Source organism: Mobula birostris, chromosome 6, assembly GCF_030028105.1.
Source record: "Mobula birostris isolate sMobBir1 chromosome 6, sMobBir1.hap1, whole genome shotgun sequence".
NCBI lineage: Eukaryota > Metazoa > Chordata > Chondrichthyes > Myliobatiformes > Myliobatidae > Mobula > Mobula birostris.
Window position 1 is genome coordinate 121,231,533 of NC_092375.1, and position 24,941 is coordinate 121,256,473.

At 43.8% G+C, this 24,941-nt stretch overlaps 1 protein-coding gene across 5 annotated transcripts in view; it reads left to right on the forward strand.

Moving 5' to 3' along the window:
* map3k13 (mitogen-activated protein kinase kinase kinase 13) overlaps nucleotides 1-24,941 on the forward strand; it is a 200,642-nt gene that overhangs the window by 93,562 nt on the left and 82,139 nt on the right. The window contains exon 1 of one of the 5 annotated variants that reach the window (XM_072261195.1): nucleotides 12,973-13,038. The exons of the other annotated variants lie outside the window; for them this stretch is intronic. The gene's annotated coding sequence lies outside the window, so the exon portion shown is untranslated. Of the gene's footprint in view, nucleotides 1-12,972; nucleotides 13,039-24,941 lie in introns of those variants that run through there. 5 annotated transcript variants of the gene reach the window in all.

The following is a 24,941-nucleotide window of genomic DNA, read 5'->3' on the forward strand; positions in this document are numbered from 1 at the left end:
ACATGGTGTTTCTAGTGACCTCTGGCTGAATGTAACTTCCTTATTTCAGAGGGAATGATCTCTTTTGAGTTTGATATGAGATGGCATACTTCCCTTTCACCTTACCCAGCCAAGATAATTATCCAGCAAAGGATGACTCCAGTCCAGGTTTTGCATCTCCCCGGAGAAACCCTGGTTCCTTGATGGCTGTGAAAGTAAATAATATATTAGTCTTTTCAGGCAGGCTGTGATCCTCCTTCGGGGATTTCCTGGAAAACTGCTGAGGACTCTAGTGCAGAAAGGTTACCAGCCCCTCACAGGACAACGTACCAACCATGGCGATCTACAGTAGTTAACTGTCCTTAACAGCTGCTCTGGCCAGGTTTGTTATCAAAGACTGACCTTTAACTGCTGGCAGCTCCTGCTGCGGGAGAATGGAGGGAGGGAGTAACTTCCCTTCCTCTCGGTCTCGAGAGAAGAGTCATGAATTGTCAACAACCCCGTAATGCATGAGAGGACTCGTATGTTCTAGGGAAATTGACCGCTGGTTTACACCCAGTGGCCACTTTATTAAGATCACCTGCACACCTGGTTGTAAATGCAAATATCTGATCAGCCAATCACGTGACAACAACTTGCTGCATAAGAGCATGCAGTCATGACCAAGAGGTTCAGTAGTTGTTCAAACCAAACGTCAGAAAAGGGAAGAAATGTGATCGAAGTGACTTTGACCGCAGAGTGATTGTTGGTGCCAGACGGTGTGGTTTGAATATCTCAGAAACTGCTGATATACTCAGATTTTCGCGCACAACAATCTCTAGAGTTTACAGAGAACTGTGCAAAAAACAAAAAAAATCAATTTCTCTGGACAAAAATGCCTTGTTAATGAGAGAGGTCAAAGGAGAATGGCCAGATTGATTCAAGTTACGACAACAACAGTAACTCAAATAACCATGTGTTATAACAGCAGAAGAGCATCGCTGAACACACAGCATGTCGAACCTTGAAGTGGACAGACTACCCCAGCAAAAGACCAGTCAGCTCCACTGACTGAATTTCCTACATGATTTTTGATTTAAAGGGATTAAATCCCAGATCGGTCTTGAACGGAATGCCTCTGGGATACTCTGATCTAGCACATAACAAGCTTTGCCCAATATAGGCGAACTTGGTATTATCTCTCATTAACATCATAACTATCCTCAGCTCAGAACTGGATTGTTTTCTGGACTGCAACTTGAACCATAACCTGAATACTGTTGTACTTATAAAGATGGATTTGTCTGTGACCAGAGGAAGATCGCTTTGGAGGAGTACGAACCAGATTCTTCACTCTACCCTCTGTGCGATTTGTGAAATGCAGGTTAACTTAAAGTAGCAAAACTTGGGTCAACTTTTGTAAGTCTGGAAAAATTTGTCATACCTAGCATTGGGAGCACACTGTTTATAAAACTGCAACATCTTATGTTCAAAAATAAATCTGTACACAACGGGAGTGCAATTTTTAGCTCTGTGTTTGTGGTATTACACAGATACTTCATCTTATTTTATTTATATTCTACGTGTGATCAGGCTCTCTAATTGATGTACAACCAACGAAACCTGACCACCTTTACGACTGGAGGCATTAAAAGGCCACACCACTCAAGAGGTTGAAGCATCGTCAGAAAACAAAAATGAGCCAGGCGTTTCCCCTTCTCTTTTCCCAGTAAATCCCACGGCAAAACGTAGTTGTAACATTGGATGAGGTCTAGCTTCAGTGCATTCCACAGTTAAATGGAATGAGAATTGGTTTATTATTGCCACGTGTACTGAGGCACAGTGAAAAGCTGGTCTTGCATACTGCTCGTAAGATCATTTTGTTACACAGTACATCGAGGTAGTAAACGGTAAAACAATAACAGAGTGCAGAATAAAGTGCAACACCTCTATCAAGATGTCTTGATAGGGGTTTATAAGGTGATAAGAGGCATAGATAGAGTGGACAACCAGAGACTTTACACCCCGTGCGGAAATGGCTAATATAAGGGGCATAGCTTTAAGGTGTTTGGAGAAATGTATGAGGGGATGTCAGAGGTAAGTTCTTTATACAGAGAAAAGTGGAACGCCCTGCCAAGGGTGGTGGTGGAGGCCGATACATTTGGGCCGTTTAAGAAACTCTTCGTTATGCACATGGATGATAGAAGAATAGAAGTTTATGAAGGAGGGAAGAGGTAGAATGATCTTGGAGTAGGTTAAAAGGTCGCCACATTATTCTGGGCCAAAGGGCCTGTACTGTGCTGTAATATTTTATATTCTGTGTTCAGCTACAGAGAAAAGGCAGTACAAGTAGATAATAAGGTGCAAGATCATAATGAAGTAGATTGTGAGGTCAAGAGACCATCTTTTGTGCTAAGGAACCATTCAATATTCTTAATAGTGGGACAGAAACTGGTTATGCTTTCAGGCTTTTGTATCATCTGCTTGATGGGAATGGAAAGAAGAGATGAAGTCCAGGGTGGGTGGGATCTTTGATAATGCTGGGTGCTTTACTGAGGCAGCAACAAGTATAGAATCCACAGTATAAGTATTATGTAACTCCATACGCAGTCACAGATAGCAGTTGCCAATTCAAGGCATGATGTATCTTGTTAGGATGCTTTCTATGGTGTGTGGATGTTGTCTTTGGCCTTCTAAGTAGGGGCGTTGGCAAGTTCTCTTGGCCATGGTTGAACCAGGCCAGACTATGGATTAGCAAGGCTCACTGTTGGAAGTTTACATGAAGGACGAGAACCAGTCACCAACGAATCTAAATGACCAACTTAAGGAGGAGATAAAACAGACCTTAAAGAGCTGGAGCATGCCTTTTGTTGGTGACATTTCAAATCATTATGGGCTCGAAATTGTGTTGGACTTCGTTAATGCGATCAGAAATCCTGGACAATTGTGTGACGGTCACTGCTACAAAGTTTCAACCTTATTGCTGAGGTTATATGCGCAACAGGAAGGAGGTACAGGAGACTTAGGTTCCACACAGCAGGTTCAGGAACAGTTATTATACTACAAACATCAGGCTCCTGAACCAGTGTGGATAACGTCTCTCACCTCAACACTGAACTGATTCCACAACTTATGGACTCACTTTCAAGGACTTTACAGCACATGTTCTGAATTTTATTATTATTATTTTTATTATATTTGTCCATTTTGTCTTTTGCACATTGGTCATTTGTCTTTGTCTGTGGTTTTTCATTGATTCTGTTGTGTTTCTTTGTATGTACTGTGAATGCCCACAAGTAAAAATGAATCTCAAGGTAGTATATGGTGACATACTCTATTCTTTGATTTTTGAACTTTGAATGTGAATCATTGAAATTCCAGCCAGTAGAATATTCAATATATTCCTGAAATATGGATCACTTTATATTTCTTTGCTACAAATCTGAGCTACCAGTTTGAACCCAAAAATGTCTCTTCAGATACATCGCTCCTGTGGAAATAACATTAATTGCAGACCAGTGCTTCAGTTGCACAGAGGGAAAGGGCTTTTACAGGGTGAGTGTTGCATTAAGCATATAGAACATATCTAAGTAAGATCGTAAAAGAATGACAACTTTTTCATCCTAATTGTTGCCATGGAGACCAGCTTGTCACCACCTAATTTTTCTTTAGATCCAGTCTGAGAGTTTTGGTGGTGTGTCATCTGTCTGAAGCCATGAGTCATACCAAGCCCTTACGTAGGGTTGGAGGTGCAAGGCTTCCCCTGCTCCTCCTGTCTCATTCTCTTGATCTCTTTACACTGCCCCCCTCACCAGTCTCTCTTCCTCCCACCCACCCACTTCAAGTTGATGTGCTTATGTAATGTTGTTGGATATACAGTATTGCCTTTTGGACAAGACTTAGTTACTCATCTCCTTCTCAGATGGGCACAGAAGCCTATGTAGCCTCTCCTGTGTAAAGAACAGGAGAGGGTTCCTTGAATTCTGGCCTGTGTTAATATGGGTCCCTTTTACATGTAGCCTGACCAGCCCATGTCCCATATTGAAATGGGCCTCAAGATTCCTCCAAGACCATTTACAAAGAAATTGGGGATGGCCTAATGTGTTGAAAAGTGCTGGTTTAAAAAGAAAATCAATAGTTTTTTTTGTCTGTGCAAGAGCATGTTGAGGCCACTCCATGTAGTTTCTGCCTTTGTCCGCTGTCAGTCTGTCGGATGCCGACTATGTGAAGGGCTGTGTTTGGTGAATGGCTTCACTGCACCTGTATGTTGAAGAATGTAGGCAGAGGACTCGGCAAATTGGTGGCACATTCTGAATCGCAAAGATTAATGTTAGCTTGAGTTCCTTGTTTGCAGTCCAAAAATCCTTGAGTGTAAACATGAGCCAATCGTCAGGGCTGTCACATGATAGTAACCAATGAGATTTGTATTTTGGTTTCAAAAATAGTTGCATTTTTTTCTGTACATGGAAATTCCAGACATGACAGGTTGCACTGGTTTGCTTCATCGGGATGTGGTCTGTAGCCACACAAAGCTCTTGGATATCTCTACCTCACTTGAAGGTCAGTCAGATATTTTGTTTGTGGGAAGATTACAACAGAGTTCTGCCTAATTCTGTCCACACCTGGCAGTGACAGTGCGAATTCATATCTTCTCTCACTAGATTGGGGTGATTGTAGGAAGTGCTAGATGTGATAACAAGAGCAAACTGCGTTTATTTGGCACCAATAATTTCTGCTTGTATTGCAACTTCAGTAACTTGAATATATCCTGAAGTCCAAGTCAAGTTCATTACCATATGCACAAGTACATGTATACACAGGGGCAGTGGGAACGTACTTGCAGCAGCTACACGAACACTCAGCATCATGCAAGCAGCATTCACAGAAAAATATAAACATAATTATATGTAATTTTTGCAAGAAAAACACAGAACAACATATAGTCCCATTTTAGAGCTAAGTGATAAAAGTTGTCGTAGTGTTGTAATTAGTTTGTGTAGGTCAGGTCAAGAACCAAATGGTTGGAGGTAAGTAGTTGTTTTGAACACAGTGGTGTGGGGCTCCAGGCTTCTGTACTCCTGCCCGATGGTAGTTGTGAGAACGTGGTTTGGCCCAGATGGTGGGAATCTTTGATGGATGTTGCCCTGAGGCAGTCCCTCCTATATATATTGATAGTGGGGAAGGATGTGCTGTGATGCACTGTGTTTGAGTCCACTCCTCTCTGTAGTTCCTTGTGCTCCTGTGTGTTTGAATTACAGTGCCAGAACATATGAAATGGGAGCAGAACTAAGACACACACACACACACACACACACACACACACACACACACACACACACACACACACACACACAATGCTGGAGGAACTCAGGACTGGAGAAAAAAAGCTGAGGAGTAGATCTAAAAGGTGGAGAGGGGAGAGAGGTAAACACAAGGTTGATCAGTGAAACTGGGAGGGGGAGGGATGAAGTAAAGAGCTGGGAAGTTGATTGGTGAAAGAGATACAGGGCTGGAGAAGGGGGGAGTCTGATAGGAAAGAACAGAAGGCCATGGAAGAAAGAAAAGGGGGGAGGAGCACCAGAGGGAGGCGATGGGTGGGCAAAGAGATAAGGTGAGAGATGGGAAATGGTCAAGTAGGGGGGCCGTTACCAGAAGTTAGAGAAGTCAATGTTCATGCCATCAGATTGGAAGCTACTTAGATTGAATATAAGGTGTTGTTCCTCCAACCTGAGTGTCGCCTCTTCATGACAGTAGAGGAGGCCATGGATAGACATATGGGAATGGGAAGAATGATTAAAATGAGTGGCCACTGAGAGCTTCTGGGTCACTGGGCCCTTCGGCTCCACCATCCAATCATGGCTGATGTACTTTCCCTCTCACTCCGTTCCCCTGCCTTCTCCCTGTAACCTACGATGCTTTTACTGATCAAGAACCTACCAGCAGCCACCTTAAGTATGCTCAATGACTTGGCCTCCACAGCAGTGAATTCCACAAATTCACCACCCAATTAATACTGACAGCATTCTTTCTCATCTCTGTCTAAATAGGTGACCCCTTCTTCGGAAACAATGCCACCTAATTCTAGATGCCCAGCTAGGAAATACACTGATGCCCTAACACTACAAGACATAGAAGCAGAATTAGGCTATTCGGTCCATTGAGTCTGCATCACCATTCCATCATGTCTGATTTTATTATCCGTCTTAACCCCATTCACCTGGCTTCTTCCATAACCTTCGACACCCTTACTGATCAGGAACCTGTTAACGAAGAGGAGAGGACATTACACTGTTGATGAGGGAGGCTATCATTGCAGTAATGAGGGAGGATCTTCACATGAGGCACTGTGTGCAGGTCTTAGAAATAAAATCCTGTGTCTTAAATATATTTCAGAATCAGGTTTAATGTCAATGTACTTGCATTGCAATACATAATTTAAAAAAAACTGTGATGGGATCCTTAATGATGGATGCCACCTTCCTGAGGCATTGCTCCTTGAAGATGTCCTGGATGCTGGGCAGGCTAGTGCCCATGATCGAGCTAACTGGGTTCACAACTTTCTGCCCCTCTCCCTTACCAGACAGTGATGCAGCCAGCTAGATTGCTCTCCATTCTATGTCTGTAAAAAGTTGAGCCTTTGGTGACATACCAAATCTCCTCAAGCTCCAGATGAAATACAGCCACTGTTGAGCCTTCTTTGTAGCTGTGTCAATGTGCTGGGCCCAGTGTAGGTCCTCAGAGATGTTGACACCCAGGTTTTGAAATGCCTCACCCTTTCCACTTCTGACCCCTTGATAAGGACTGTTGTGTGTGCCCTCGTCTTGCCTGGTCTGGTCCCCAATCAGTTCTTTGGTCTTGCTGAAAATGAATGCAAGGTCATTGCTACCTCACCACTCAACCAGCCAATCTGTCTTGCTTCTGTACACCTTCTCGCCACCATCTGAAACTCTGCCAGCAATAGTTGTGTCATCAGCAAATTTATAGATGGCGTTTGAGCTGTGCCTAGCCACACAGTCATGGGCGTAGAGAGGGTAGAGCAGTGGGCTAAGCACGCATTGTTGAGGTGCGTCAGTGTTAGGTATCAGTGAGGTGGAGATGTTATTTCTGATCTGCACAGACCGTGGTTTTCCGGTGAGGAAGTCGAGGATCCAGTTGCAGAGGGAGGTTCCGAGTCCCAGAGTTTGGAGCTTTTTGGTCAGACTTGTAGGAATAATTGTGTTAAATGCTAAGCTGTAGTCAATGAACAGCAGCCTGCGTAGGTATTAGTACTGTCCAGGTGTTCCAAGGCCGTGTGAGGAGCCAATGAGATCGCATTTGCTGTAAACCTATTGTGGCAATAGGCGAGTTGCAGTGGGTCCAGATCCTTGCATTGGCAGGAGTTGATTCTCGCCATAACTAACCTCTCAAAGCACCTCATCGCGGTAGATGTGAGTGCTACTGGTTGAATGAGGGAGCCTGTAATGCTTTGATAGGATGTGAATTCCTAGACAGAGAATTTCACAGATTCACTGGTTCTGGGAGATGCAATTTTTCCCCATTTCCATCCTAAATCTATTCCCCTGAACCTTGGGGCTATGTCCCCTAGTTCTATCCTCACTTACAAACATTCCTGTCTATGCCTCAGAATTTAAAGCTACCGATCCCTGCTGTAGACTGGTGAACATTTGTCCTCCTTCACCTTCCTGAAATCGGTAAAGTGTCCCAAGCTGCTTCTGAAGTGGACAGGGAAAAATAATTTGACACCCAGGCACATATGGGGAATGCTATCGTTGAAGAGGTGGATTTCAGAGTGGAGAAAAAACATAGTGAGTCAGAGTTTAGACTAGAAATTCCAGTACACAGGGCCTCAGCAAATGAAGTCACAGCTGGATTTGGTAAAACTGCACAGGACCAGAAGTGGAGGAACATAGACAGCTCAAAGGTTTGTAGTGTTATAAGAGGTTATAGAGGCGCTGTAAGGTGAGATCATAGACAGAATTACACCCAGTTGTCACTTTATTAGGTACAGGAGAATAGCTGAGTGGAACTCCATGTGGTCTTCTGCTGCTGTAGTCCATCCACGTCTAGGTTCAATGTGTTGTGCGTTCAGAGGTGCTCTTCTACACACCACTGTTGTAACGCATGGCTATTTGAGTTACTGTCACCTTCCTGTCAGCTCGAATCAGTCTGGCTATTCTCCTCTGACTTCGCTCATTAACAAGCCGCTTTGCCCACAGAACCTCTGCTCACTGAATGTTTTTTGTTTATTGCACCATTCTCTATAAACTGGTATGCATGAAAATCCCAGGAGATCAGCAGCTTCTAAGATACTCAAACCACCCTGTTTGGCACCAACAATCATTCCATTTCAAAGTCACTTCGATCACATCTGCACCCCATTCTGATGTTTGGTCTGAAGAACAACTGAACCTCTTGACCATGTCTACATGCTTTTATGCACTAAGTTGCTGTCACATGATTGGCTGATTAGATATTTGCATCAATGAGCAGGTGTGCCTAATAAAGTGATAACTGAGTGTATAAGTAAAGAAATGAGCAAAGTATGGACCAAGAACTAACAATAAAACAATGGAGAGAAAATACAAAAATCTAAGGCGCAAAGGGATTTGTGAATCCTTGTGCAGGATTTCCTAAAGGTTAATTTGCAAATTGAGTCAGTGGTGAGGAAGGCAAATGCAATGTTGGCATTCATTTCAAGAGGACTGGAATGTAAAAGTAGGGATATAATGTTGAGACTTTATAAAGCACTGCTGAAGCCTCACTTGGAGTATTGTGAGCAGATTTGAGCCCCTTATCATAGAAAGGATGTGCTGAAACTGGGGAAGTTTCAAAGGAAATTCAGGAAAACTATTCCAGGATTAGCTGCTTGTTTTTAAGAAGAAAGTTTGATGGCTCTTGCCCTGTATTCACTGGAATCCAGAAGAATGAGGGGTGACCCAATTGAAACCTATCGAATGGTGAAAGGCCTTGATAGAGTGGATGTGGAGAGGACGTTTCCTCTGGTGGGAGTGCCTAAGACCAGAGGACACAGCCTCAGAGTAGAGGGGCATCCTTTTAGAATGGAGATGAGGATGAATTTCTTTAGCCAGAGAATGGTGATTCTTTGGAATTCATTACCACAGGCAGCTCTGGGGGCCCTGGAAAATGATTCCAGGATGAAATGCCTTGTCATGTGGGGAGCATTTAATAGCTCTGGGCCACTACTCACTGGAATTCAGAAAAGTGAGGGGTGACCTCATTGAAACCTGTCAAATGCTGAAAGGCCGTGATAGAATAGATGAGGAGAGGATGTTTCCTATGGTGGGGGAGTCTAAGACCAGAGGACACAGCTTCAGAATAGAGGGGCATTCTTTTAGAACGGAAATGAGGAATTTCTTGAGCCAGAGACTGGGGAATCTATGGAATTTGTTACCACAGGCAGCTGTGGAGGCCAGGTCTTGAAGTATACTTAAGGCAGAGGTTGATAGATTCTTGATTGGTCAGGGCATGAAGGGTTGGGGGAGGATGGATAAGGCAGGAGATTGGAGCCAAGAGGAAAAATGGACCAGCCATGATGAAATGGCAGAGCAGACTTGATGGGCCAAATAGCCTAATTCTGCTCCCTTGTATTATGGTCTCATAAATCAAGAATAGTGATGATAATTCTGAAATTGGGACATGTGTGACCCAGCGTAAGATTTTACAGTAATCTATCAGGTCAGTTGGATTACTAATTCCCTGCTACTTTGTCACTACTTTGTTAACTGCAAGCAAGAAGGGCTGAATGGTCTCTCTCTCTCGCTCTCTCTCACTCTTTGTCCTGCCAAGAAAGAATAGAAACAACTTTTGCACGCACTATTTCTCCACACCTCAAGGTAGTCCAGAGTTCGTTACTGCCAATAAAGTATTTTTATCACATATTCACTGTTGCAATGTGGGAAACATTGCATCCAGCCAAAGCTTAAGGTTTGAAATTCTAGATAGTTGTTTTCAGTTCTGTTCAGAGACACTTTTTGATTTCTATTAGAAGTTGTTGTAATCTGGTTTGACATATCAGTGAATTGTGTCTGCAAGGTACGTGGTGAAGCTATTCTGTGATTTGAAATCCACCCATCCTGATTTTACATGTATTCAGGTGTGGGACCCATGCTGCTTGTTAGAAATGAAGATCTTCTTTCAAGCAAATAAAGTGGATTCTGGTTAATTGGGACACATTGGGACCTCTACATCTTGGCCTGCTTAGTGGCTGCCCCAATTATTCGAAGTTTCATGAAAATAGATTAGATTATGAGGACACTCAGTTCTCGTTTATTGTCATTTAGAAATGCACGCATTAAAAAATGATACAATGTTCCTCCAGAAAGATATCACAGAAACACAGGACAAACCAAGACTAAAACTGACAAAACCACATAATTATAACATATGGTTACAACAGTGCAAAGCAATGATAAAGAGCAGACCATGGGCACGGTAAAAAAAAAGTCTCAAGTCCCGGTAGTCCCATCATCTCACGTAGAAGGGAGAAACTCTCCCTGCCAGTAACTCCAAGCGCTGCAAACTTGCCGATGCATTGGAAGCACCCGACCGCAGCCGACTCTGAGTCTGTCTGAAAACTTCGAGCCTCCGACCAGCTCTCCAACACCGAGCACCATCCTCTGCCGAGCGCTTTGACCCCACCCCAGCTGCCGAGCAACAAGCAAAGCCGAGGACTCAGGGCCTTCCCCTCCGGAGATTCTGGATCACACAGTAGCAGCGGCAGCGAAGTAGGCATTTCAGAAGTTTCACAGATGTTCCTCCGTGCTGTCATGTCTGTCTCCATCAAATCAGGATTGTGCACAGAACCCTACTTGACAGATAACAGATATTCAACACCGGAGTGGCCGCTGCAAGCTGCGTCTTGCTGCCATCTTTGAATAGTTAAAAACATATCAAAGCAAGACAAACTACCATTTATATATTTAAATGAAATACAGAGCAATTGGAACACTAACAATGCTATTACTGTATTATAAAATTGTAGTCCCGGATGGTTATTGACGGAGGCATTCATCCAGTTTACACCACTGTGTTCTTTTGACTGTAAAAGAACAAAATCAGCGCAGACACCTAATACAGATAATGGACTGCCTTCATACAATGCTTTCAATAATTGCATCCTCCAAGCCTTCATTCTCATTGTCACATTCAAGATGATTGTTTGTAACCTTCAAATTCTTCGTAGTTCCTTGTTGAAGTACTGAAATGGTTTCATTTTCATTCCCGGCCATTTCCAGCAACTCAAAGCCTGAACGCTTGAAACCACAGTGAGCAAAGCAGTTCCGAATTGTCTTTCTGCTTTTTGAACACAAACACACAACTGACACTATTTAAAAACTGTTCACGGTGTGGAGTTGAATGACCACACACGTGCGTGCAGCCTAGACCTAGTTAGAAGCAGTCTCCTGTCCCAATTAAGCGGCATAGTGACCCAACTAACTGAAGGGAACCCCGGCTATTTTCTCAATTAGTCTTTGTCCTTGTAAGAGTTCCCAAATAAGTGGCTGCCCCACTTAACCGATTGCCCAATTAACTGGCATCCACTGTATTAGATTTTATCATTCACAAATGCACATTATTCAAACCGTACATGCAAGTTGAAATGAACTTGCTCTCCAATCTGGATGGTCTCTGTATCTTATATCTTTTATCTTAGCTGATAACAGCCTAATTGTATGTTGGCGATAATTTGCAAAATTCCTGCTGAGATTCATGCCTCGAGTGAAATTCCTGAGATTAAACAATTTGGCCAAAATCTTCATTTTCTTTCACACAATCCCTCATGCCTCTGTTACTTTGCCGCAGTTGCTCAGATGCTTTTGCTTCCCTGGGCTATTTTTCTCACTATCATGTCACTAACTAGCGTGTTCCATGGACAAGTGGTCTTTTCCCGAGAATTACTAACTGAGACCCAAGCTGTAAATACGAAGTGAATTTTGCATGTTTTCTAGCTGGTTATGGCATAGAGATTTTTCAATCATATAAAAGAATAAGAAAGCACAAAACAAAGGAGCAGAGCTAAGCCACTTAACCCATTGAGTCTGCTCTGCCATTCCATTACAGCTGAATTTTTTATCCCTCTCAACCCTGTTCTCCTGCCTACTCCTCACAACCTTTGATGCCCTGACTAATCAAGAACCTATCAATCTCTGCTTTAAATATACTCAATAACTCAACTTCCACAGCCGTCTGTGGCAATGAATTCCACAGATTCACCTCCCTCTGGCTAAAGAAATTCCTCCTCGTCTCTGTTCTAAAGGGACGTCCTTGTATTCTGAGGCTGTGCCCTCTGGTCCTAGACTCCCCCACCATAGGAAAAATTGTCTCCACATCAACTCTATCTCAGCCTTTCAAAATTCAATATGTTTCAATGAGATCCCCCCCTCCCCCATTCTTCTAAACACCAGCAAGTACAGGTGCAGACCCATCAAACGTTCCTCATATGTTAACTCTTTAATTTCCAGGATCATTCTCGTAAACCTCCAATGCCAGCACATCCTTTCTTAGATAAAGGGCCCAAAACTGCTTACAGTACTCCAAGCTGAATGCTTTAGAAAGCCTCAGTTTAAAACTGGAAAATTTAATCCATTCCAGTTTCACCAGTTCCAATGAAAGGAACTTTACCCAGTATCTAACACACACAGGAAGTGGCCTAAATGTCCTGATTGTGTTTGTTGAGAGGAATGAACTTTACTCTGACCCACACTGTTTGTACCCTGGTGAAGCGTGTTAAGCAGGGATTGCCTGAATTGGAAATTTCTCTTCTACCTTCACCTTACGAATAAGGAGAATTAAAATGAGGGACTTTTGTACGGGCTCCTCTTCCTTTGCCGGTTTGAGATAATGCGATCACCTGATGATTGGGAGCAACCTTTGTACCGCAGCAAAGATCAAGGTATTCTCCAGTGAGTCATCTGTGCTGTCTGTGTGCAGTGGGTGAGGTTGTTGTGAGAATTGTGGAATTTTAACAATCTCCACTGTGACTCTGGAGTGATTCATCGTAGTACAAGGTGGCTCGTGAAGGCAGAAGCCTGAGTAGACGGCGCCGCAAATGTTCAGCAGGTTAGTCAGTACCCGAAAGTGGAAAATGGACATTTCTGACGTGGAAACTTTTTGTAGTGTAGCTATACCAGGAATGTTTGTTTAGACATTGTAGGGGGAGCTATATGTTGTATCCAATAGTTGTACTCCTACCCGGGGGTGTGTGTGACGGGGAAACTTCTCTCTGTATCTAACCAGGTTCTCCCAGGGTGAAGACAGCTTTACCTTGTGTCTAACTATATTGTCTTACCCTCAGCGAGGGCTATGGACTTGAGCCCCAACAACCCTCTGTTGACAGGAGCTTTATGCAGTATCTAACCTGATTTCATCTAATACTCTGCCTTCAGAGTGCATGATGGGACAGCGTACAGGGAATTTCGCTTCCTATTTAACTCATGCTGTCCGTGCCCTGGCAGTGTTTGACAGGACAGCTTTACTCTGTGTGAGCTATGCAGTGCCTACATACTCTACATATATCCCTTACAACACAGACAACATGCTGGAGGAACTCGGCACCTATGGAAATGAATAAACAGTCGACATTTCGAGCTGAGACCCTTCTCGAAGAAGGGTCTCCGACTTGCTGAGTTCCTCCAGCGTTTTGTGCGTGTTGCTTTGGATTTCCAGCATCAGCAGATTTCCTCATGTTTGTGAGGTATACATATCCCTTTTCTCTTTTAGTAAAGGGTGAATGACAAAACACTTTAAAACATTTTCCTGGATGTGCTCCAGCCTGAGCGGTGCCCACTCATCCCAGAATTCCCCTGGAGCGTCAGCGGACACACATGCTTCCTCTCCACCAGTAACATATAGAGGAATCACAGCTCCCTGAATGTAACCACACAAGTAGATCGGCTGGTAAAGAAAGCTTATGATATGTGAGCATAAGAAGTCGTGTTATATTTATATGAAAGTGGTTAGACCACACTTGGGATATTGTGTGCATCTCTGATCACTCCATTACAGGAAGATGTGGAGGGTCTGGGAAAGGTTCAGGAGATTTTTACCGGGATGCTATCCAAATTAGTGGCTATGATCTTAAAGGAAAGATTGGGGAGACAGGATTTGTTTTCCCTGAAGCATTGGAGGCTGAGGAGAGACATGAAAAAAGTTAAGCACAGTGCAGAACGTAGATGGAGACAGAGTCATTTTCCTGGGGCATAAATGTCAAATACTAGAAGTAATACTTCATTGAAGGTGAGAAAGGGAAAGTGTAACGAAGATTGTGAGGCAAGTTTTTCTTTGCACAGTAGGTGCTGGAATGAGCTGGTGTAATCGTGTTGGAAATAGACAAGACTGTAGCATTTAAGAAGCTTTTAGACAGACACTTGAATATTGAAGGATTGGATTGATATGGATCACGTGCAGGCTGAAGAGATTTAATTTGGTATTGTTTAGCACAGAGATCATGAGCCAAATGGCCTGCTTCAGTACTGCTAGATAACCTTGATTGGATGAGGGGCTGGCGGTCAGAGAGATGGCCCCATTGCAAATGCCCACTATCTATCTGTTAATCGTTGCCTTGACCAGGCCTGGGGAACAGACCAACAGGGAGCTCCCCTGACTGACTCGCCCCCTCCCCTTCAGCACTTCCAATCAGGGATTGGAATTGGTTTATTATTCTCACATGTACTAAGGTACAGTGAAATATAAACATGAGAAATTCTGCAGGTGCAGGGAATCGTGAGCAATGTGCACAAAATGCTGGAGGAAATCAACAAGTCAGATAGTATCTATGGAGAGGAATGAATGGTCGACATTACAGTCCTGAGCCCCAAACGTAAATGACCAAAATGGGGCATGTTTTCTATATGCATGAACTGGGCTTCAATAGACATTCACCCAAGAGATTCTGCAGATGCTTCATCAGGTCAGGCAGCATCTATACAGCGTTATAAACATCTGACTCTTTGATACGTGGCCCTTCATCAGCACTGGAAAGGAAGGAGGCAGAGTTGTTTCATAGTTAAATTCCTTTTTTTTTTGGGAGAGGTCTGGAGGGTTATGGCAGACATCTCACCTCTCCCGGAAGTTCCGGGAGTCTCCCGTATATTAACAGCAGCTCCCTGATGCCTGCAATTTATATACAATATCCCGGAAATGAGAGGGAGAGCGGGAGCGGGCATCCTGATTGGTCTCTCTTTGTGCTAAGTAGACCTATCAGTTTTCTCTGTGGACGGGCTTTACAGACGACCTCTGTCTCTCCATCAGTTCATTTTAGTGTCCTGCACTGCCATGGCAGAATGTTTCAAAAAAAGAAAATATAAAATGCACTTCACCCCGGACTACACTAAAGTGTACCCCTGCCTAATAGGGGTCAAAAATAATGACAGTGTTGCTCGCTGCACTGTTTGCAACAGTGACTTTTCTATTGCCCATGGTGGGTTAGGACTGTAAAAGGCATGTTGAGGTGAGTTTAACAGGTGTCATTCGTTCATTAGCATAGCTAATGTTATTTAAACTAGCTGGCTAACTGCTAAGGAGCTGCTCTATTGCAGACATCCCACCTCTCCTGGAAGTTCTGGGAGTCTCCCGCAAATTGATGGTGCTACCTCCCTGAAACGAGTTTTTGCAGGGTGGGATGTCTGGTTATGGACTGGATGCAGGTCAATGGGACTAGCAGAATAATGTTTCGGCACAGACTAGGAAGGGCCGAATGGCCTGTTTTCTGTGCTGTAGTGTTCTATGGTTCTTTTTGAAAAATCTACTTGCCAAGAATGAAGCCCAATACTCAAGAGATAGAGACACTGCTGACGATGTTTAGTGGAATGTGGCAAAGCAAGAGTTGAATGGAATGTGGAGTTGAATAGATGTGCTCATTTTTACAATACCTTGTCTGTTGTCAGATGTTTCACTTAAGAAGGTTAAGTAATGGCAGGGGAATTTTCGAAAAGGTAGATTATGGATCCAGTTAGAGATCTTTTAGTACTATTACTTCCTGTCGCTACTTTTGTGTGCTCTTTTTAGGCTGTTTGAGTTACTGTTGTTCAGCTTTTTCTAAATAATTCAAAACAAATGCGAAAATATTGAATTGTCTTGAAATTCGAGCGAAGCAATGTAACAAATTGGAAATTCATTGGTTAGATAATTTAAGTTGACTGTTTGATAACACTAGATAATTTGAACCAATCCATCCTCTGCCAGCCTGCCCACTTTGCCTGATCATTCCATGAAGCAAGTATGTTAGCAGCATTGAATTGAATTGACTTTATTTCTAGCAACCTTCACACACATGAGGCGTAAAATCTTTACATTACGTCTCCGTCTGAATGTGCAATTTATAGTAATTTATAAAAAAAATAGTATGTACAACAGGACAGTCAATATAACATAGAAATACAGTTGTGTCAGCATGAATTAATCAGTCCGATGGCCTGGTGGAAGAAGCTGTACCGGAGTCTGTTGGTCCTGGCTTTTATGCTGTGGTACCGTTTTCCGGACGGTAGCAGCTGGAACAGTTTGTGGTTGGGGTGACTGAGGTCCCAATGATCCTTCGGGCCCTTTTTTTCACACCTGTTTCTGTAAACGTCTTGAATCATGGGAAGTTCACATCTACAGATGCGCTGGGCTGTCCGCACCACTCTCCGCAGAGTCCTGCGATTAAGGGAAGTACAGTTCCCATACCAGGTAGTGATACAGCCAGTCAGGATGCTCTCAATCGTGCCCCTATAGAAAGTTCTTAGAATTTGGGGGGCCATACCAAACTTCTTCAACCGCCTGAGGTGAAGGAGACACTGTTGTACTTTTTTCATCACACAGCTGGTATATACAGACCACGTGAGGTCTTCGGTGCTGTTTACGCCAAGGAGCTTAAAACTGTTCACCTGCTCAATCCCAGATCCATTGATGTCAATAGGGGTTAGCCTGTCTCCATTCCTCCTGTAGTCCACCACCAGCTCCTTTGTCTGCACGTGTATGTTTGCAACTTCTTAAGTAGTGATAAGGCCACGGCTTTGAGCAGAGGTATTCTGGGAAGGAGCATTACCAGTAAACTTAACCTCTTGAGGTTTGCTTTCCTGGGGTGTAATGTCATTGCTTATGATACAAGCAAACACCAGGACAAGTGTGTCAGCAAGCGCCCATTTATTATGACAGACTCTTCAACCCACGTTGTGTTTAACTGGATCATATTTAATCTGCACCTCAATTCCTTCTTGCTGCTTTAGATTCATGTATCTGAATAGTCTTATTCAAAAGAAGTTATATTTTACAACTTCAGCAAACCCAGACATCCCACCTCTCCCAGAAGTTCCGGGAGTCTCCCGCATATTGACAGTGGCTCCCTGATGCCCGCTATTTATATACAATATCCCGGAATTCAAATTTTGAGAGAGAGAGTGCAAGAACGAGAGAGAGGAGAGAGAGAGAGAGAGAAAGAAAACGAGAGAACGCGGGCGAGAGAGAGAGAGTGTGCCATGGCAGAAGTGTTTCAAAAATAGAAAATATAAAACGTATGTCACCCCAGACTACACTAAAGTGTACCCCTACCTAATAGGGGTCAAAAATAATGACAGTGTTGCTCGCTGCACTGTTTGCAACAGTGACTTTTCTATTGCCAATGGCGGGTTAAGACTGTAAAAGACATGCTGAGGTGAGTTTAACAGGTGTCATTCGTTCATTAGCATAGCGAACATTATTTAAACTAGCTGGCTAGCTGCTAAGGAGCTACTCTATTGCAGACATCCCATCTCTCCCAGAAATAACGGGAGTCTCCCGCAAATTGGTGGTGCTACCTCCCTGAAATGAGTTTTTGCAGGGTGGGATGTCTGCAAACCTCTCTCTCTCTCTCTCTCTCTCTCCCTTTTCTCTCTCCTCCCGATCCACCCAGTTCTTTCTGTCCTCACCCTGGACTCCTAGCACCCTATTTCTTTTCTCTCATCTGTCCATAACTTCCACTCTCCTTCCATTGATTTCCTGTCTGCCATTGTTCCTATCTGCCACATCTGTCCCTTTATACCATGCTCCACTTTCCTTTCCTATTTGGTTCTATCATCTGTAGCCCCTTGTCACCTCCACCTATCACCTCCCAGCTTCTGTCGCTATTCCCACTGTCACCCCTCCTCCATCTTCCTTTCAATCCTCCTCACTTGGATCCTCCTGTCACCTCCCAGCCTCTGTTGCTATTCCCACTCTCTCCACCCCACCCCTCCCCTTCACCTTCTCCTTCTCAGGTTGGGTATCTCAACCTGAAATGTTGAATGTCTGTGATGCTGATTGACTAGCTGAGTTCCTCCAGCATCCTGTTTGTTTCCAGCATCTCCACTCTCTTGAGACTACCAAAACCTGGAGAGCCTCTTAACTTGGGAGGGAACTTCATTTCTCCTTGCTCCAAAAGAATGCTGCTTTCCTTTCCTTCTGCCCCATTTAACTAATGCTTTAAATACTTTATTCAGCTAATTCCTCAGTCAAATGTACACAGATGCAGATCAATTGCCTCATAGCTTAACCCAGGGGTCCCCAACCTTTTTTGCACCGCAGACCAGTTTAATATTGACAATATTCTTGCGGACCGGCCGACAGAGTGTGTGTGTGGGGGGGGGGGGGTGTTTAAGTAGGGTTGCCAACTTTCTCACTCCCAAATAAGGGACAAAAGTAGCAGTCAAATACGGGACACTTTTGTTTACCCCGAGAAAGACTACCGTGACCGTGAAGCCTTGCGCGGGCACCTGTGTGTGCATGCGTGACGTGCGCGTGTGTGTAAGTGCGGATTTTTTTCCTACAAATCGGTTTTAGCTTCACCTTCCCGATTCTGATACACTGTACATACATTATTTCTACTTTATATAGGCTGTGTATTTATCATATCATTCCTGCTTTTACTATATGTTAGTGTTATTTTAGGTTTTATGTGTTATTTGGTATGATTTCAAGTTCAACAGGGCGTGACAGGGAATGAGGAAAAGTGCAGTTGACACGTATCGTTTCATATTGCCAAATCATATTGTTTCCTCGTGGCCCGGTAGCACATGCTTTGCAGCCCAGTGGTTGGGGACCACTGGCTTAATCCATGGAGTACACAGACGGTTCTCCTTCTGCAGTTGCCCAGAGATGTATCAGCCAGATTCTGTGACAGCTCATGCCTGCGAAGCCAGAGATAACAATGAGTGAAATGGGTAAACGTTCCACAGTTAGTACTTTGCACTGGGGATGTGGCCAGGGTGTGGAAAGCGACAAGCATCCAGTGTGGAATTTACTCTGAAGCAGTAGTGATTCACGTTTACATGCCGCAGCTGTCTATAAGGAGCTGGTACCTTCTCTCCTGTGGCCGTGTGGGCTTCCTTCGGGTGCTCCAGTTTCCTCCACGTTCCAAAGATGTACAATTGGGGTTAGTAAATTGAGGCCGTGCCACGTTGGCTCCAGAAGTGTGTCGAACTTGCGGGCTGCCCCCAGCACAATCCTCGCTGATTTGATTTGACACAAGCAACGCATTTCACTGTGTTTCAATGTACATGTGACAATTAAGCTAATCTTAATGTTTAGATCTGGATCTTTTACACACTTTCAGCCAGTTTTAGCTGTGTTGAGGTATGTGAAACTTAGAAACAGTAGGGACTTTCATAACCACAAGAGATTCTGCAGATGCTGAAAATCTTGAGCAACTCTGGCGAAGTGCTGGAGGAACTCAGCAGGTCAGGCTGAATCTGTGGAGGGGAATGAACAGTCGATGTTTTGGACCTAGTCTTGATGAATGGTCTCAGCCCAAAACGCTAACTGTTTATCGAAATTTACAGCACATTACAGGCCCTTCGGCCCACCATATTGTGCTGACCATGTAACCTACTCTAGGAACTGCCTCGAATTACCCTACCACATAGCCCTAGATTTTTTTTTAAGCTCCATGTGCCATCTAAGAGTCTCTTAAAAGACCCTATTGTATCCGCTTTCACCACCACTGCCGGCAGTGTATTCCACGCACCCACCACTCTCTGTGTGGAAAAACTTACCCCTGGCATCTCTGTACCTACTTCCAAGCACCTTAAAACTATGCCCCCTCATGTTAGCTATTTCAACCCTGGGAAAAAAGCCTCTGACTATCCACACAATCAATGCCTCTCATCATCTTGTACTCCTCTATCAGGTCACCTCTCATCCTCCATCACTCCCAAGGAGAAAAGGCCAGGTGCAGTCAACCTATTCTCATAAGGCACACTCTCCAATCCAGGCAACATCCTCGTAAATCTCCTCTGCACTCTATAGCATCCATATCCTTCCTGTAATGAGGTGATCAGAAGTGAACATGGTACTCCGTGGGGTCTGACCAAGGACTACTATGGCTGTAATATTACCTCACGGCTCTTGAACTCAATCCCACCGTTGATGAATGCCAACACACCTTACGCCTTCTTAGCAGCACTGTCAACCTGCGTAGCAACTTTGAGTGTCCTATGGACACGGACCCCAAGATCCCTATGTTTATTCCCCTCCTTAGATGCAGCCTGATCTGCTGAGTTCCTCCAGCACTTTGTGTGTGTGTGTTGGTGTTGCTGGAGGTACTTTCAACCAGTCAGGTACACCCAGAGTGAAGGTTGTAGAGAAAACCTTTCCCAGACTGTCAGGTAAAAGGGAATGTTGGTCTCCTCACGTAGACTAATACAGCAACTGGTTCATGTGGACAAGGTTCCCACTTAAGCAAGTCCCATTGCCTGCATTTGGCCCATGTAGCTTGAAACTCTTCCTGTCCTTGTACCCGTCTTCTAAATGTTGTTACTGTACCCCCTTCAACCACTTCCGCTGGCAACTCTTTCCGTACATATGGACGACCTCCTCTGTGAAGAAGTTACCCTTCAGGCTGTGAACTCACCAGCTGAGCGCGAGCCCCGGCTTGCACCCGTGAAAGGAAGCCAACTGCAATATGCATGATGAGGTTGTTGATAATGGTTCTAGGATGTGTATGGTTGGCTTTGCTGGAGATGATGCCCCTTGTGCTGTCTGTCTTTGCATTGTTGGTTGCCCAGGACATTAGCTTGTGATGGTTGGCATGAGACAGAAAGACAGATATTTTGGTGATGAAGCTCAGAGCAAAAGAGCTATCCTGAGTTTTAAATCTTTGCCCTCTCACCTCAATCCTATGGCCTCTCGTTCTTGATTCCCCGGCCCTGAAAATAGACTGTGGGCATTCACCCTATCTGTACCCGTCATGATTATACACACCTCTATGAGATCACCTCTCAGGCTCTGACGGTCATTGAGTGAAGTCCTAGTATGACGAACCTCTAACCAAGCTCATAAATCTCCACTGCACTCCTTCCATCTTAATGATGTCTTTCCTATGATAGGGTAACTGAAGCCGTCACAATTCTCCAGCGCTGCCTGGGTCAGAGGCCTGTGTATAAGGAGAGTTTTGACAAATGGGTTGTTTTCTCTGGAAGCTGAAGGGAGACCTGATAATTTTTTTTTTAAAGATTGAGATGCCTAGATAGAGCAGACAGCCAGTATCTTTTCCCCCAGGGTTGAAATGGCTAATTCAAGGTTCAAGGTTGTTTGTTGTCATTCTTGAGTGTAAAGGAAAGCAAAATGATTGTTACTGTGGATCCAATGCAGCATAAAAAACACAATGAACATAAAGAACAAAATTTTAAAAAACAATCCTATAAAACACAATGTGCAAGCAACTGTTATTAGAGAGACTGATCGTGTGACGCAAGGTGATATGGTGGGTGGGTTAATAGTTGGAGGTGTTAATCAGCCTGATGGCATCAGAAGGCATGCATTTAAAGTGAGAGATGGTATTGGGGGGCATGAATTTAAGGTGAGAGAGGGTAAGTTTAAAGGAGGGGTGTACGGTAAGATTTCTTTAACACAGAATCGAGGGTGCCTGGAATGCGCTGCCAGGAGTGGTAGTGGAGTCAAATACAATTGAGGCACTTTAAGAGGCTTTTGGATGGCAAATGAGTATGTTGAGAATGGAGGGATGTGGACACTGTGTAAGTAGGAGGGATAAGTTAGGCATTTAATGTCTGGTTTAGTTAGCACAGCTTCGTGAGCTGAAGGTCCTGTTCCTGTGCTATACTGTTCTGTGGTCAATGAAGTGTACAGAATAATACGTGGGACACGAGGAGCTCTGACAAATGGCATGTCCCATTTTAAGCTGGGCTGAGAGTGGAATGCTAGATTATTGAATGCACCCCACAAGTTTCCCAAACACTGTGATCACAAAACAACCTTCCCCAATCACCCTGTTTCCATGTTACCAAGCCACTATTAATTCCAACTTGCCATGGACCTTTCAGTCTGGTATTGGTTGTATCGAGCATTGTTGTCATTGTGCTGCTCTCCTAGCATTTGACTCCATTGTATCTTGTTGTTCTACTGTGAATGTGCACAAGAAAAGGTATAGTGGATGGTGATATATGCATACTTTGATAATACACTCAGTGGTCACTTTATTGGGTACACCTGTACTCCTTGTTAACGCAAATATCTAATCAGCCAATCACGTGGTAGCAACTCATTGCATAAAAGCATGGAGACATGGTCAAGAGGTTCAGTTGTTCAGACCAAACATCAGAATGGGGAAGAAATGTTATCTAAGTAACTTTGACCATGGAACGATTGTTGGTGTCAAATGGGGTGATTTGAGCATCTCAGGAATTGCTGATCTCTTGGGAGTCTCTAGAGTTTACAGAGAATGGTGCAAAAGACAAATAAAATTCAGTGAGTGACTGTTCTGTGGACGAAAATGCCTTGTTAATGAGAGAGGTCAGAGGTGAATGGCCAGACTGTTTCAAACTGACAGGAAGACGACTGTAACACAAATAACCATACGTTACAACAGTGGTGTGCAGAAGAGCATCTCTGAATGCACAACACGTCAAACCTTGATGTGGATGGGCTACAGCAGCAGAAGACCGCAGAGTTTCACTCCTATACCTAATAACCCATGTACTTAATAGTGTACATAGTTCAATATTCACTGTCCTATTATGGGTCGCAATAATCTTTCGAGCATTGGGAAGTCTTCACTTAGGTAAAACCATGATGCATGTCACCCAGTCCTCCTGTGACACTTTCACCAGTACTCCAGATCACTCCAGTTTGTTTAGCTGTCTTGCCTGGACTTTTAGCACAAAAGAAACAAAAAGAATTACAATAAATTTGTTTGGTTTTATAAATATTACATAACAGATCCTCTTGCAAGTGTTAGATGAACACTTGAAATGCAGTAACATGAATGACTTTGGACTGAATTTTGGAGAAGGGGGATTATCGCAGATTAGTTGATAGCCAGCATAGACATAGTGGGCTGAATGGCCTATTTCTGTGTATGCTTGGTGCATTTTAATGCCCATGAATAAATCTTACAATACATCTTCATAGTGTTCCATAATGTATACATGCTAGATACATTCTTCCAATCCAGTGTCAGTTCTTTAGGCTAATTATTCCCTGATCAGTTCATGTAATCAGCTGCTATATTCGGTGACCTTGGCTTTTGCCCATTGCGGAGGATTACACATTACATTTGTCCTAATGTTCTCAGGGTCTGGCTGGAATATGTTCACAACTTTAATATGCTTCTTGCTCATGACACTGTCTGGCCAATTGTTCATCTTCCCAAGCTGGAGTGATTAGCAGCTGTGTCAATATTCATATTAATACCTTGATTATTAATCTTTAATTTTGAAATCACTATTTTTAAATCTCTACTGGTGGCATGCCTTTGATTTAAAATAATTTCCTTGCATGCTACATCTTTTGGTGTTACATAACCTCCCATGTGATTTGTTTTGCCTTGCTGTACACCCGTACATGCAGAGTCTATCTGTGCTTGTTTTATTCAGCTGTTCAACAGTATAGCAAAGAGCAGGCCCTTCGGCCCATCATGTTAGTGCTGATTACAATGTCGATTTAAACTGTACTCCTGCCTACACATGGGTCGAAACCCCAGTTCATGTGGCTGATAGATTCAGATTAGTATATTGTCATGTTTCGCAGGGTGCGCTAAGCTGCTGCAGTTAACACTGAACGACTCCCAGAACAGGAGTTGTAGAACTTCTTGCAAGCTCCACTTTTCTGGCCGCTGACTGAACCTGGACTTTGTGTTGGAGCTGCTGTTGGTCCATCCTGTGCGATGAATCGATCTTCAACTCACCATGCCCAACAACCTGTGCGCTTGTCCCGTTTGCCTGCATTTGAAGCGTAGCTTTCTGAGGCTTTGTTGGCTCGAGTGCTCCTTTGATGGTCTGAGAGTACTTGACTCCAGCACCTCCTTGGGCAGCATGTTCCAACATATTGTGCTTTGTGTCAGCTGGAACTGCTTGCATTTTCAGAAATTACTCCATGGATGTAGCTTTCTTGCATGCCTGTTTGGGCAGTAACACCGCCAGTGACTTGCAGTACATATATTCATCAGATAGGCTGCATACAAACAGCCTGCAGCTCACAATCGGAGTACTCACGGAGGCTGCAATGCCTTACTGATTTTTTTGGGATGCTGTGTCATCCCTAATTGTATCCCCTGATCTTTGATCATGGGCTCCAAACCTGTAGCTGCATGATTGTGGCTGCTTGTGGTTGTAATTTGGTTAATAGGCCACCCAGAGGCATTGATAGGTTTGTCTACGTCATTTAAGCACTGGGCCCTGATTCTATTAACAGGATCATTTCCTGTCATTTGCTTATGGCCTTGTTCCAAATACTTTCACCTTCACCCTCTATTTCAATTAGGCTATTTGCCCTGAAAGTTTTCCACCCATTCTGTGCATGAATTTCAGTACTATTGGCCAAGACACCCAGTAATGCGGATCTGGTCATTTTTGTGGAGCTTTGCACTTGACAAGTTGCCGGGCCTGTCTTTTCATTCACAACCATATTTGCAGGCACCACAGGCAGAATGCTGGAGGAGCTCAGCGAGTCGGGCAGCAACTATGCAGTACGGTCCTGGTGAAGAGTCTCGGCCCAAAACATGGTCTGCTTATTCCTTT